Source organism: Rattus norvegicus (assembly GCF_036323735.1).
Source record: "Rattus norvegicus strain BN/NHsdMcwi chromosome Y unlocalized genomic scaffold, GRCr8 chrY_unlocalized_17, whole genome shotgun sequence".
Lineage (NCBI taxonomy): Eukaryota > Metazoa > Chordata > Mammalia > Rodentia > Muridae > Rattus > Rattus norvegicus.
In genome coordinates, this window is record NW_026947375.1 from 577910 (window position 1) to 588725 (window position 10816).

Here is a 10816-nt window from a genome sequence, read left to right on the forward strand (position 1 = left end):
ACACTAATTTAAACCTATACACACATATTCTCAATAAAATACTTGTGAACAGATTCAAGTCAACATTAAAAATAATCTTCTACCAGATAAGCTTTCTTCAAATCCCAGACATACAAGAGAGAAAAATTTAAACAGGTCCACTACAAGCAACAAGAAGACAAGAATATACACTGGTTTCACAACTATGTATTACAGTATTTGGAATTTTAGCTGGAGGAATATGACAACCGAAGAAGATCCAGGAAATACAAATGAAAAATTAAGAAATCAAAATGTTCTCGTTTGCAGATGTCATGACACCATTTTAAAAACTCTAAAAATGTATCAGTCTCTTAAGACTGAAAAATACGGTCATAAAAGCAGAATATCATACGAACACACAAAATTCCTTAGCCTTCCTTTATGCCAATCCAAACCATACTTTGAGGAAATATGGGTCAAATTCCCCTCACAATAATCTGAATATATAAAATAAAATATTGTGGATGAAAATATTAAAAATGCAAAGACCACTATGAATTAGCTAGACGTGATCCTGAATAGAGACAATTGTTCTTTAAAAGTTTAAGTTTCTTAAAGCTGAAAATATATTCACAATTCAAAGTGAAAACTCAAAACACGTTATCGTTTTTGTTTTCCAATTTCAAACCATGGGAGAGAAACAAGGGAAGTATTCCACTTGAAACACTCTTAAAATATATAACAAAATACCCTGAATTCGCATAGATATAAAGCATACTATGAGAAGACATACGAAGTAACCATGATCCATCCCGAAAACATATAAGAACATTCCAGCTGATGTTCTGAAGGACCTTAAAGACTTGAATAAATCAAACTTTTATAGTTTTAAGAATAAGTAGATAGTATAATAATGTCAATTTTTGATTAATTAATAAAGGATGGCTAAGGAATTTTGTGTGTTCGTATGATATTCTGATTTTATGACCGTATTTTTTCAGTCTTAAGAGACTGATACATTTTTAGAGTTTTTAAAATGGTGTCATGACATCTGCAAACGAGAACATTTTGATTTCTTAATTTTTCATTTGTATTCCCTGGATCATCTTCGGTTGTCATATTCCTCTAGCTAAAATTCCAAATACTGTAATACATAGATGTGAAACCAGTGTATATTCTTGTCTTCTTGCTGCTTGTAGTGGACCTGCTTTAAATTTTTCTCTCTTGTATGTCTGGGATTTGAAGAAAGCTTATCTGGTAGAAGATTATTATTAGAAATAAAATCTCCTCTTCTGGAGATTGCAGATTAGCCTCAGGAAATGGTTTTTGGCTGGCAGCACCATTGACAAAACAGTGTTTTGGTGGAGGATTTTCCATCAAAAACCTTAGCTTTCCCACAGAGGCTAGGTCCAAAATACAAATGATAGTCAGTCAACAGTTTGCCATATCTTGTTATCCAAAGAAAAGGAACAGTTGATTTAGTCATGATTCGGTGATGACTCTAATTCATTTCAGAATCATAGATATTGCCAGCATATATAAAACCAAAAGACCCATTGTCAAACAGCAGTATTCTCCGCATTGCCCACAGTCACCATAGTAATACCAGTGGTGAGCTCTATAGTATGGTTTGTTTCTGTTTCCTGTTTTTGCAGCTTATAAACCTTGTTTCTTTGACCCACAGAGAAGTTTCAAATAAAATAATGAAAAAAAATTTGAATTGAAAGCTATTGGTCGCTTGTAGTTGTAGTTAAAAATGAGGACCTCAAGCAATCTTCACTTGGTCCTCTTCTTTTAGGATTGGGGTTGATTCGCTTTTGCTTTTGCTTTTAGTTTCATTTTGGTGATTTTTTTTTGTTTTATTATGTTTTCTTTTTCTTTTTGTTCTTTTCTACATGCAGAGATCAAGAAGTGGTCAGAAGAATTTCAAGTACAAATTCAGATGGCTGGAAAGAGCCCAGTCTCTCTAACAGGTCCACATTGTTTGCTGTACTAGGGATTTTTCTCTTGCCTTTCATATTGCCCATTTCCACTTTTTGGATCCTTTTATCCTGGCATAATTAATACTACATGTATATTATAATTATTTGAATTTCAACTCTGAAATTCTAACTCCTCTATCTCCCACACAAAACCAGAGACATGGATTGAGTCTTGTTTGGTCACGTTTTGATTCTTAGATCGGGAATCTTCCTGCAAACACTGAAGGTCCTGTTCCCAAATTGATTCTCTATAGTTCAATAAAGATGCTCTTGGCCAACCAGTTGTGAGGATATCTAGTATTCCTGCAAACAGGCTAGTAGACACAAGGGTGGAGAAAGGATTTAAGGGTGGAGTAAGAGCTACCAGTCATGTGAGATCTAGTATGGAGTGGCCATTGGTGTAGCAGGCAGGATGTTAGAAACACAGTAAGATAAGCTCATATTTGAGGTGCTGCGCTATGACTAATGACAACTGAGCAATTGAGATAGGGCAGATTTAGAGGTGTTGAGAAGGGAGTAAAAAGGACAGTTTGCTATTTGGTAGAGGCTTAAAAATCCTGAAAATAGAGCTAAAGCACATCAAATGTTCTTAAGCGTATGTGGCTTTCAAGTGCATTATAAGGGAACCTGATCAGCTCTGGGAGCTTGGACTTCCTTGAGCTTAAAGTGAGGCAGTAGGAACAATTTCTGCAGAGTCTTATGAGAGCAATCCATGACCATAACGACCGTGTCCAAAGTCACCTTGACCATGAGAGTTAAAGCTGACCCACATGTATCTTTTGATATAACCATTTCTTCTTTGTGATCTTTTAGTGTTCCATTTGCTCAAAATTATTAGTGAAGAGGGTAAAATGATACTAAAGGCTACTCTTGGTTGTCAACTATTCATCTGAGATTAATTAAACCCCAGAGATAGAGGAAATATGTGAATAATTTCTGCATAATATAAGGTCAATGTAAAATGTATTTCTTATATGGATCTTTGGGGTGGGATGTTGCTTCTTTAACCTAGAACTTCATCAATATCTCGTCTTTATATTTATTTTTTCAGGCATCTGCAGATACTACCTTTTGAGGAATGAATCCTTCTCAGGAGACAATAGACGGAACCTGCACTTCAATGATAATTAAATGGCACTTCAAGATATCAAATCAAAATATCAAAGTGGGAATGGAATAAATTTATTAGTACAGTGTTTTGCAAACAACTTCTTTCACAAACAGCCTTGGAAGGAGAATTCTGAAATTTTGCATTTCATATTTGACTTTGCTGGTACTCTGACAAAATCAACTCACAACTGTTTGGGGCTTTATGGGCAATTAAATACTACAAACAGAGCTGAATGAATCAGTGCTCTGCGGTATGTGTTAATATGGCTACAGTGAAGAACAACTATGCTTAAGCTATTCATCTGTTTTTCAAACAGCATCCTCATGCAACTGTGGACTTCTGTGGGTCGTTGGATGGATAGGTTGAGAACACTGGCTGAGAGCTGCAAATGCAGAAGTGGGATGGTACATGATTGGATCATGAAAGGCCTGTGTGTAGATCATAAACAACTTCACAATATTCAATACTTTAATAATTACTAGGAAGTAGACTTCTGTAAAATGACTTCAGCAGACCAGCATGGTAGAAAAACAGTAACTGATTCCCTGGAGATTTAAATCCACTGGATTGTGAAACATGGACTTAGAGGTAGAGACATGTCAGCACATGAAGACTGGATAATGAAACCACTGTTGCCTCTTAAGTTTCCCTAACCCATGGTTTGAGGCCAACAGCAACAGATTTTTTGCACTGAGGAATAGAATAAAAGCCAATTTGTTGAAAATCCCAATCATAAGAAAATACTGAAATCATCTGTGACAAACATCAACTCTCAGCATGGTTTCAGGATGTCTGAATGTCTGCTGTCAGCATGGGCTTTTACTGACATCCCTTTTATAACTGCAGAGCTCCAATCTGCTTCAGCCACATCATCATCTCTTAATTCTGTTGCAGGTAGATTAGATCACTGTGTCTGCCTATGCAGTCTTTCTCTACATATAAAGACCCAAGGAACAAATCTCACTCCAGGCAGCTGTTGAAAGTAATTTTGAATCGCATTGGTGTTGTTAGTAGATGTAATGTCTTCAAATCCCAGAAGACCATGTTTGCAAAGGAGTTGATTGAGGAAGTCTTGGGTATTTCTTTCATAGGGGCAGGTGGGATCGATGAACAGGACCGCTTTCTCAGACTAGATCTTGCAGTTCACATACACGTGAGTCATGCTGACAGGGTGCAGCTTCCCAGAATAGAATGTTCAGTTGAAGATACTGGTCTGTTTGAGAGTGGCAAACCCAATGTATTCTAAACCATGCATTCTAGTTGAATCCCTATAGAAAACATGGAAGAAAGAAGCATTTACTTTTTCATTTTTGCACTAACAATGCTACCAAACACTCACAGACATTAGAACCTGCATACTGAAGATGTATCCATATACAAATGACCAGATGTGACATCTAGCCTTTTGAACTAATAAAATAATGGATTCTAGGACTTTAAAAATAGTCAGCCAGTGTTAAAGTATGTGGTCCATAGTGTGTGATAATTGTGACTAGTTCGATAGCTCTGTACAGAGAGATTCATCCTTTACTATCTCTTAGGGAACACGAACTACTACACCAGGTATCTAGAGAAGACCTTTTACTGCAGTTTGAGTCTAGCAAGAGTTTCAGCTCAGTTACAAATTTCCAATGGCCACATACCCTTAGTCTGATATTCATACGCTGCTTTGATACAGTCCTACTTATATTCTATAGTTCTTGTCAACCGAATTAAAAGAGCATTGTATCCTATTAAAGAAATGCACAGTAATTTATTTGCATGAGTGCAGCAGAGAGAAGGATTATAGGATAAACAAGAATTGGAAAGCAAGATGTCCTTCCTTCTGAGGACCAAGACCAGGAAACCTGAACTACATAAAAATCTGAAACAAGTTGTCTGAAGTTTGTTCTTTCCTTCAATCATGGGGCTCCTAGTGAAGGAGCTCAGTTCTCAAGAGTTGGCAAAAATTACCTTTATTGCTGAGCCAGGACAATTGCTGAATACTTCATTCATGGACCTGAAGAAACTCTGTATCCATCCTGCTATAATATGTATATATCTATGTATCATTCATAGAATGGACACTTTACTGTTGGTTTGAAAGCAACAGTTTGTCCCTGGAGAGACACAGATTTCTTCTTTCACAAATTATTTCACAGTCTGATGGTGGGTCTCATAAGTTCATTCCGGGATTTGCTTTACAGTAATCATTCAGTGATCTGGAAGAAACACTTATTTAATGTTGTGAGATCTACTAGAACAATATCAACCATCATTTTCCCTTCCCAGTTTAATTCTGAATCATTCTCCACTAAAGGTCTGTGGTCTCTGATGAAGGCAGCATCTCCACAGACTAGTCTGAATATTGCTTTTAGCACTGCATTTATGATACATCAATGTGATTTCCTTACCACTCTCATTCCCTAGAGAGTTTTTCAATTCATTTCATCTGATGGGTCTAATGTACATCATCACCAAGGATGAGTTTTGAGAGTTTTGCTAAAAAATTTTAAAAAAGAAAGAAATAATAGGAAAGAAAAGAAATAAAGGAAAACTGCAAGCTTATCTCACCAATTGACTCAGAAATCTAAAGTTTTATTCAGTGGAAATAATTGTGGAAAGTCTGAGATGATGATGTTTCAACTAGAAGCGCTTCTCTCTCCAGGAAATTAGTGTAAGAGTGAAACTGCACTATTGGTATCCAAAGAATGAAGGAGTTTACTCTGAGCACACAACACAATACTTGTCTTTCATTTCTTACTTAGGACATTTTTATAATTGACAAAAAGAATAAATGCAATGAGCTCTCAGGAAAACATCTGTGACCTTCCAAAAACTTTGGAATAAAGAAATGAATGATATAAAATCTCTCACTTCCAGGAGCCATAAGAACTGCGAAGTCCAGATGTTTGTGAGAGGCTCACAGCTTTTGATTCCCATATGTGGAAGGCTCAGAACAAGTCTATCTCTTCAGTGATCCTACTGAACTCCTACCAAGGACTCACTGAGCTTTCCCAAGGACCGTGTATTTCTTCCTTTTTTTATACCAAGACAGAAGACCAGCTTCCTCCTTCCCATCTCTGGTCTCTTCATCCTCTTTCTTCTCACTCCACAATGGATACTCTGAATTAGAGTTTAATTAGTAAATACTAGAGGTACTGAAGGGATATCTGGATGGAGTTGCAGTAACAACAACACTTGTGACATCACTGAAGAAGCTAGTCCTCTCCAGGTTACAATAGATGTTTCAGGGAGGGCTTCATGATTATGTCATTGAGATGTTACCTGTTAAAAAGCTTTCCTTACATTGACCAGATTCAAAGGTGCCCATTCCACATATGTCTCCTGTGACACAGGGGAAACCTTTATGTACTCCCTCTCTCTAAAGGTAGAGACTTCTCTTTGCTTTATTAGCTGTTACTTGAGATGGAGAAAGTATGTCAGGGGCTTGCCATGGGTAGAAGATTTAGGAACATGTAGTGTAGGAGATAATTCTAGATAATATTTTTATTCCCAGGTTCATTCCTGAGACATAGAGTTCAATTTTCTTCGTTATCTATGTATCACAAAGGCCAGTATTTTCCGTGCAGACCTTTAATTAAATGAATATTGTATTTCACTTTCTTATTGTACATTCCTTGACAGGGGAATTCATAATTATTCCTGAAGGTGTACTCAAAAATTCTGTTTTCCAATTCCATTTTCTGCAATGATTTTGACAACAAAGTGTGCCCATCTTTAGAGTGAGCATAACGGTATGAATACTGTGTACTCACTTCTAATATTAAACTCCTAAATGCTTCTTTTATGTAATAATTACAAGGCATCAGCAAAGCAAAGGGCAAGATGGGGTACAGAATTCGGTTCTATAGTCCCATTTGATATCAATTCTGCACTACCTATCTTCCTGTGTCCCTATGGCCAGACTTAAGGGTTTTGGATGTTTTATCATTATTCTTTCTTAAGTAGAAACCTTAGATACCGGAGGATAGGCAGGGAGAAAAACGGCATGGTTATCAGTCAAACCTCAAATTCAATATGTTCATAATACAGGAGGGAGTCTATTTGACATTGTCATTTCTGAATTCTACATTCTTGACCTAGTTGGGCAGATTCTATGTTAACATTCCAACTAACCACCTGGCTGTAGGAGCCACAAAAAGTATATATATACATCTGCCACCAAAATGATATAAAATTGATGAAGCTAAGAAGTGCATTCTGCCAGGAACCGGATATAGACATTTCCTGAGAGACACAGCTAGAATATGTGAAATACAGAGGTAAATGATAGTGACAAACCCATGAACTGAATGAAAATGGACTTCTTGTGGTAAATGTTGGGAAATGATTACAAGATCTGAATGGGGCTTTAATCCCCACAAGGACAATGCCGATGAATGAAACCTTTCTGGTACTAAATCAATATTCAAAGACTGCACATGGACAGACCAATGGCTTCAACTGCATATGAAGCAGAAGATGGCCTTCGTGAGCACCAATGAAAGAAGAGGCCCTTTATCCTCCCTAGGTTTGATTCCCAGTTCAACGGAATGTAAAGAGACAGTAAGATGGGTTATAGAAAAAGGGGAAGGGGACAGGTTAGGGCTCTTATGGACAGGAAACTGGGCAAGGAAATTACATTTGAAATGTAATTAAAGAAGTATCCAATTAAAAAAGCATTAAAAATTCCTAAAAAATGATGGAAGTAAAAGAAAAGAAAACTATCAATGAATCATACATATTGATGCAGAAATTTATAGGGTATGTATCAGGGAATGGTAATCAGAGTAATACAGGTGGAAAGACTGAGATGACGATGTATTAACTAGATGCACATCTCTGTCCCAAATATCAGTGTCAGAAACAAAGTGCAGTATAGGAATCCAAATCAAGGCGGAGTTTACATTGAGCTGAGGATACAATACTTGTCATCCCTCCTTCCTTAGGACCTTTTTATCCTGGGCAAAAAGAATGAAAGCCATGAGCTATCAGAAAAACAACTGTACACTTCCTAATACCTGACTTTTGGAATAAAGATATTAATGATAAAAAATCTCTGACTTCCAGGAACCATAACAAGCAAGGAAATCCAGATGTTACTGAGAGGGTCCCACCTTCTGTATCCCATATGTGGAAGGCTCAGATCAAGTCTATGTGTTCAGTGAACCCTCACAACCCCTACACAGCACTCACTGTGCTTTTCCATGTACCATATATTTTTCGTTTTTTAAACTAAAACCCTAGGCCAACTTCCTTCTCCCCATTTCTGATATCTACATTCTATTTGTTCTCCCTCCCAAATAGCTGTTTACACTGAAATAAAGGCCTATTAATAAAATCTAGAGGTACTGAATGAATGTCTGAGAGGAAGTTGCAGTCAGGAAAACACTAGTGACATCACAGGAGAAGCTAAGGCTCTCCAGTATACAAGAGATTATTCAGGGATGGCCTAATGATCATGTCACTGAGAACTGGCATGGCCTACCTCCTAAAGAGCTTTCTTTATATCGACCAGATTCTAGGGTGATGTTCCAGGTGTGTCCTTTGACACAGTGGAAAACTTTATGTAGAACATCTCTCTAAAGCTAGAGAGTTCTCTTTGCTTTATTAGTGGTTACATGCTCTGAATGAAGAAAGCTATAAAGGGTATGGCATGTGTAGAAAATATCTAGGAACATGGGACGTAGGAGATTCTTCTGTATTATAATTTTATTCCCATTTCCATTCCTGTGACAAACAGTTCAATTTCCTAAGTTCTATCTGTTTCCCAAAGGCCTTTGTTTCCCTACAGATATTTAATTGAGTGGATTTTGAATTTCATTTTCTAATTGTTCATTCCTTGATTGCGGACTTTATAGATATTCCTGAATGTGTCCTCAAAAATTCCGTTTTGCAATTCTAGTTTTTTGCAATGATTTTTGCAAAAAAGCTGGCCAAGCTAAAAAGTGAATGTAATAGTGTAAATATTGTGTACCTACTTCAAATGATAAACTCCCAAATTTTTATTTTATGCAAAAATTACCTGATATCAGTAAATCAAAGGGCAGCATGGACTATACAATGCGGTTATGTAGTCCCATTAGATATCATTTCAGTAATATCTACCTTCCTGTGTTCCAAGGGTGAGACTTCAAGCTTTTGGATGTTTTACCATGATTCTTTCTTCAAGCCATACTAAAGATACAGGATGATGGGAAGGGAAAGGAATGGCTTGCGGTCCAGTAAAAGCTAAACTTCAATAGGCACATAAGACCAGGATTGATATTGTCATTTGTGGATTCTCCATTCTTGACCTAGGACCTCAGAATCTATGTTAAAATTTCAACTAAATTCATAGATGTATAAGCCACCAAATATATATATATATATATATATATATATTATAGATAAATCGATATAGAGATAGAGAAGAGATAGAGCTAGAGACAGAGACAGAGACAGAGACAGAGATAGATAGATAGATAGATAGATAGATAGATAGATAGATAGATAGATCAGACACCAAAACTAGATACGATTAAGGTTAATAAAGCTAAGAAGTGCATGCTGCCAGTAACAGGTTATATATCTTCCCTGAGAGTCACAGCTAGAGCATGTCAATTACAGAAGTGAATGCTAGTGGCAAACCAGAGAAGTGTAACGGACCTCTTGTTGTTAAATTTTTAGAAAGGATTACAAGAGCTGAAGACATTATCAACCCCATCAGAAGAATAATGCGAATGAACAAGAACCTTCTGGTACTATAAAGATATTCAAAGACTGTACATGGACAGACCTATTGCTCCAACTGCATGTGTGGCAGAGGATGGCATTGTTGGACACCAAAGGAAGGAGAGTCCTTTGGTTCTCCATAGGTTTCACTCCCAGTTCAAGGAAATTTCAACGGGTAGTAAGGGTGGTTTAAGTGTAAAGGAAAGGAAACATTTAGGTCTCTTACGGAGAGGAAACTGGGAATGGAAATAACATTTAAATATAGATATAGAAATATCCAAAAAGTATTAAAATTAGCTTAAAATTAAAAAAAATGAAAGAAATAAAAGTAAATAAAACTGCAAGGTAATCAGACATATTGATTCATAAATCTAGAGGGACACTGTCAGGGAATGGTAGTCAGCATAACACTAGTGGAAAGACTGAGATGATGAACTCTCAACTAGAAGTATTTCTCTCTCCCAGATATCTGTGTCAGACACAAACTGCGATGTAGGAATCAAAAACATGGAGGAGTTTACTATGAGCTGAGGATACAATACTTGTCTTTCCCTCTTTCCTTGGGACTTTTTCCTTCTGGGAGAAAAAATAAAACCCATGCACTCTCAGAAAGAAAAAAAAAAAAAACAAAAACAAAAACAAAAAAAAAAAACAACCAAAAAAAAAAAAACTGTACCCGTCCCAACACCTGGCTTTTGTAATAATGAAATTAATGATAATAAAATCTCTGACTTCCAGGAACCATAACAAACAAGGAAATCCAGATGTTACTAAAAGGCTACCACTTCCTCAATCCCATATGTGAAAGGCTCAAATCAAGGTTGTGTGTTCAGTGAACCCTCACAAACCCTGCTCAGCACTCACTGCGCTTTCCCATGTATTTCCCAAATATTTCCACATATTTCTTCATTTTTTTAAACTGAAACAGAAGGCCAACATTCTTCTACTCATTTTGTTATGTACATCGTCTTTGTTCTCTTTCCCAAATGGCTGTTTGCACTGAAATAGAGGCCATTTAGTAATCCCTAGAGGTACTGCGGGAATATATGTTATGCATTTTTTTTGT

At 36.6% G+C, this 10816-nt stretch overlaps 1 long non-coding RNA gene across 5 annotated transcripts in view; it reads left to right on the forward strand.

Moving 5' to 3' along the window:
• LOC134484606 (uncharacterized) overlaps positions 1-10344 on the forward strand; it is a 47098-nt gene extending 36754 nt beyond the window's left edge. For 4 of the 5 annotated variants that reach the window (XR_010062106.1, XR_010062107.1, XR_010062108.1 and 1 more), the window contains 2 exons: positions 2995-3108; positions 9706-10344. This is a non-coding gene — a long non-coding RNA (uncharacterized LOC134484606). Of the gene's footprint in view, positions 1-2994; positions 5533-9705 lie in introns of those variants that run through there. The other variant, XR_010062105.1, reaches the window with a different exon arrangement.
• Positions 10345-10816: the final 472 nt, after the last annotated feature.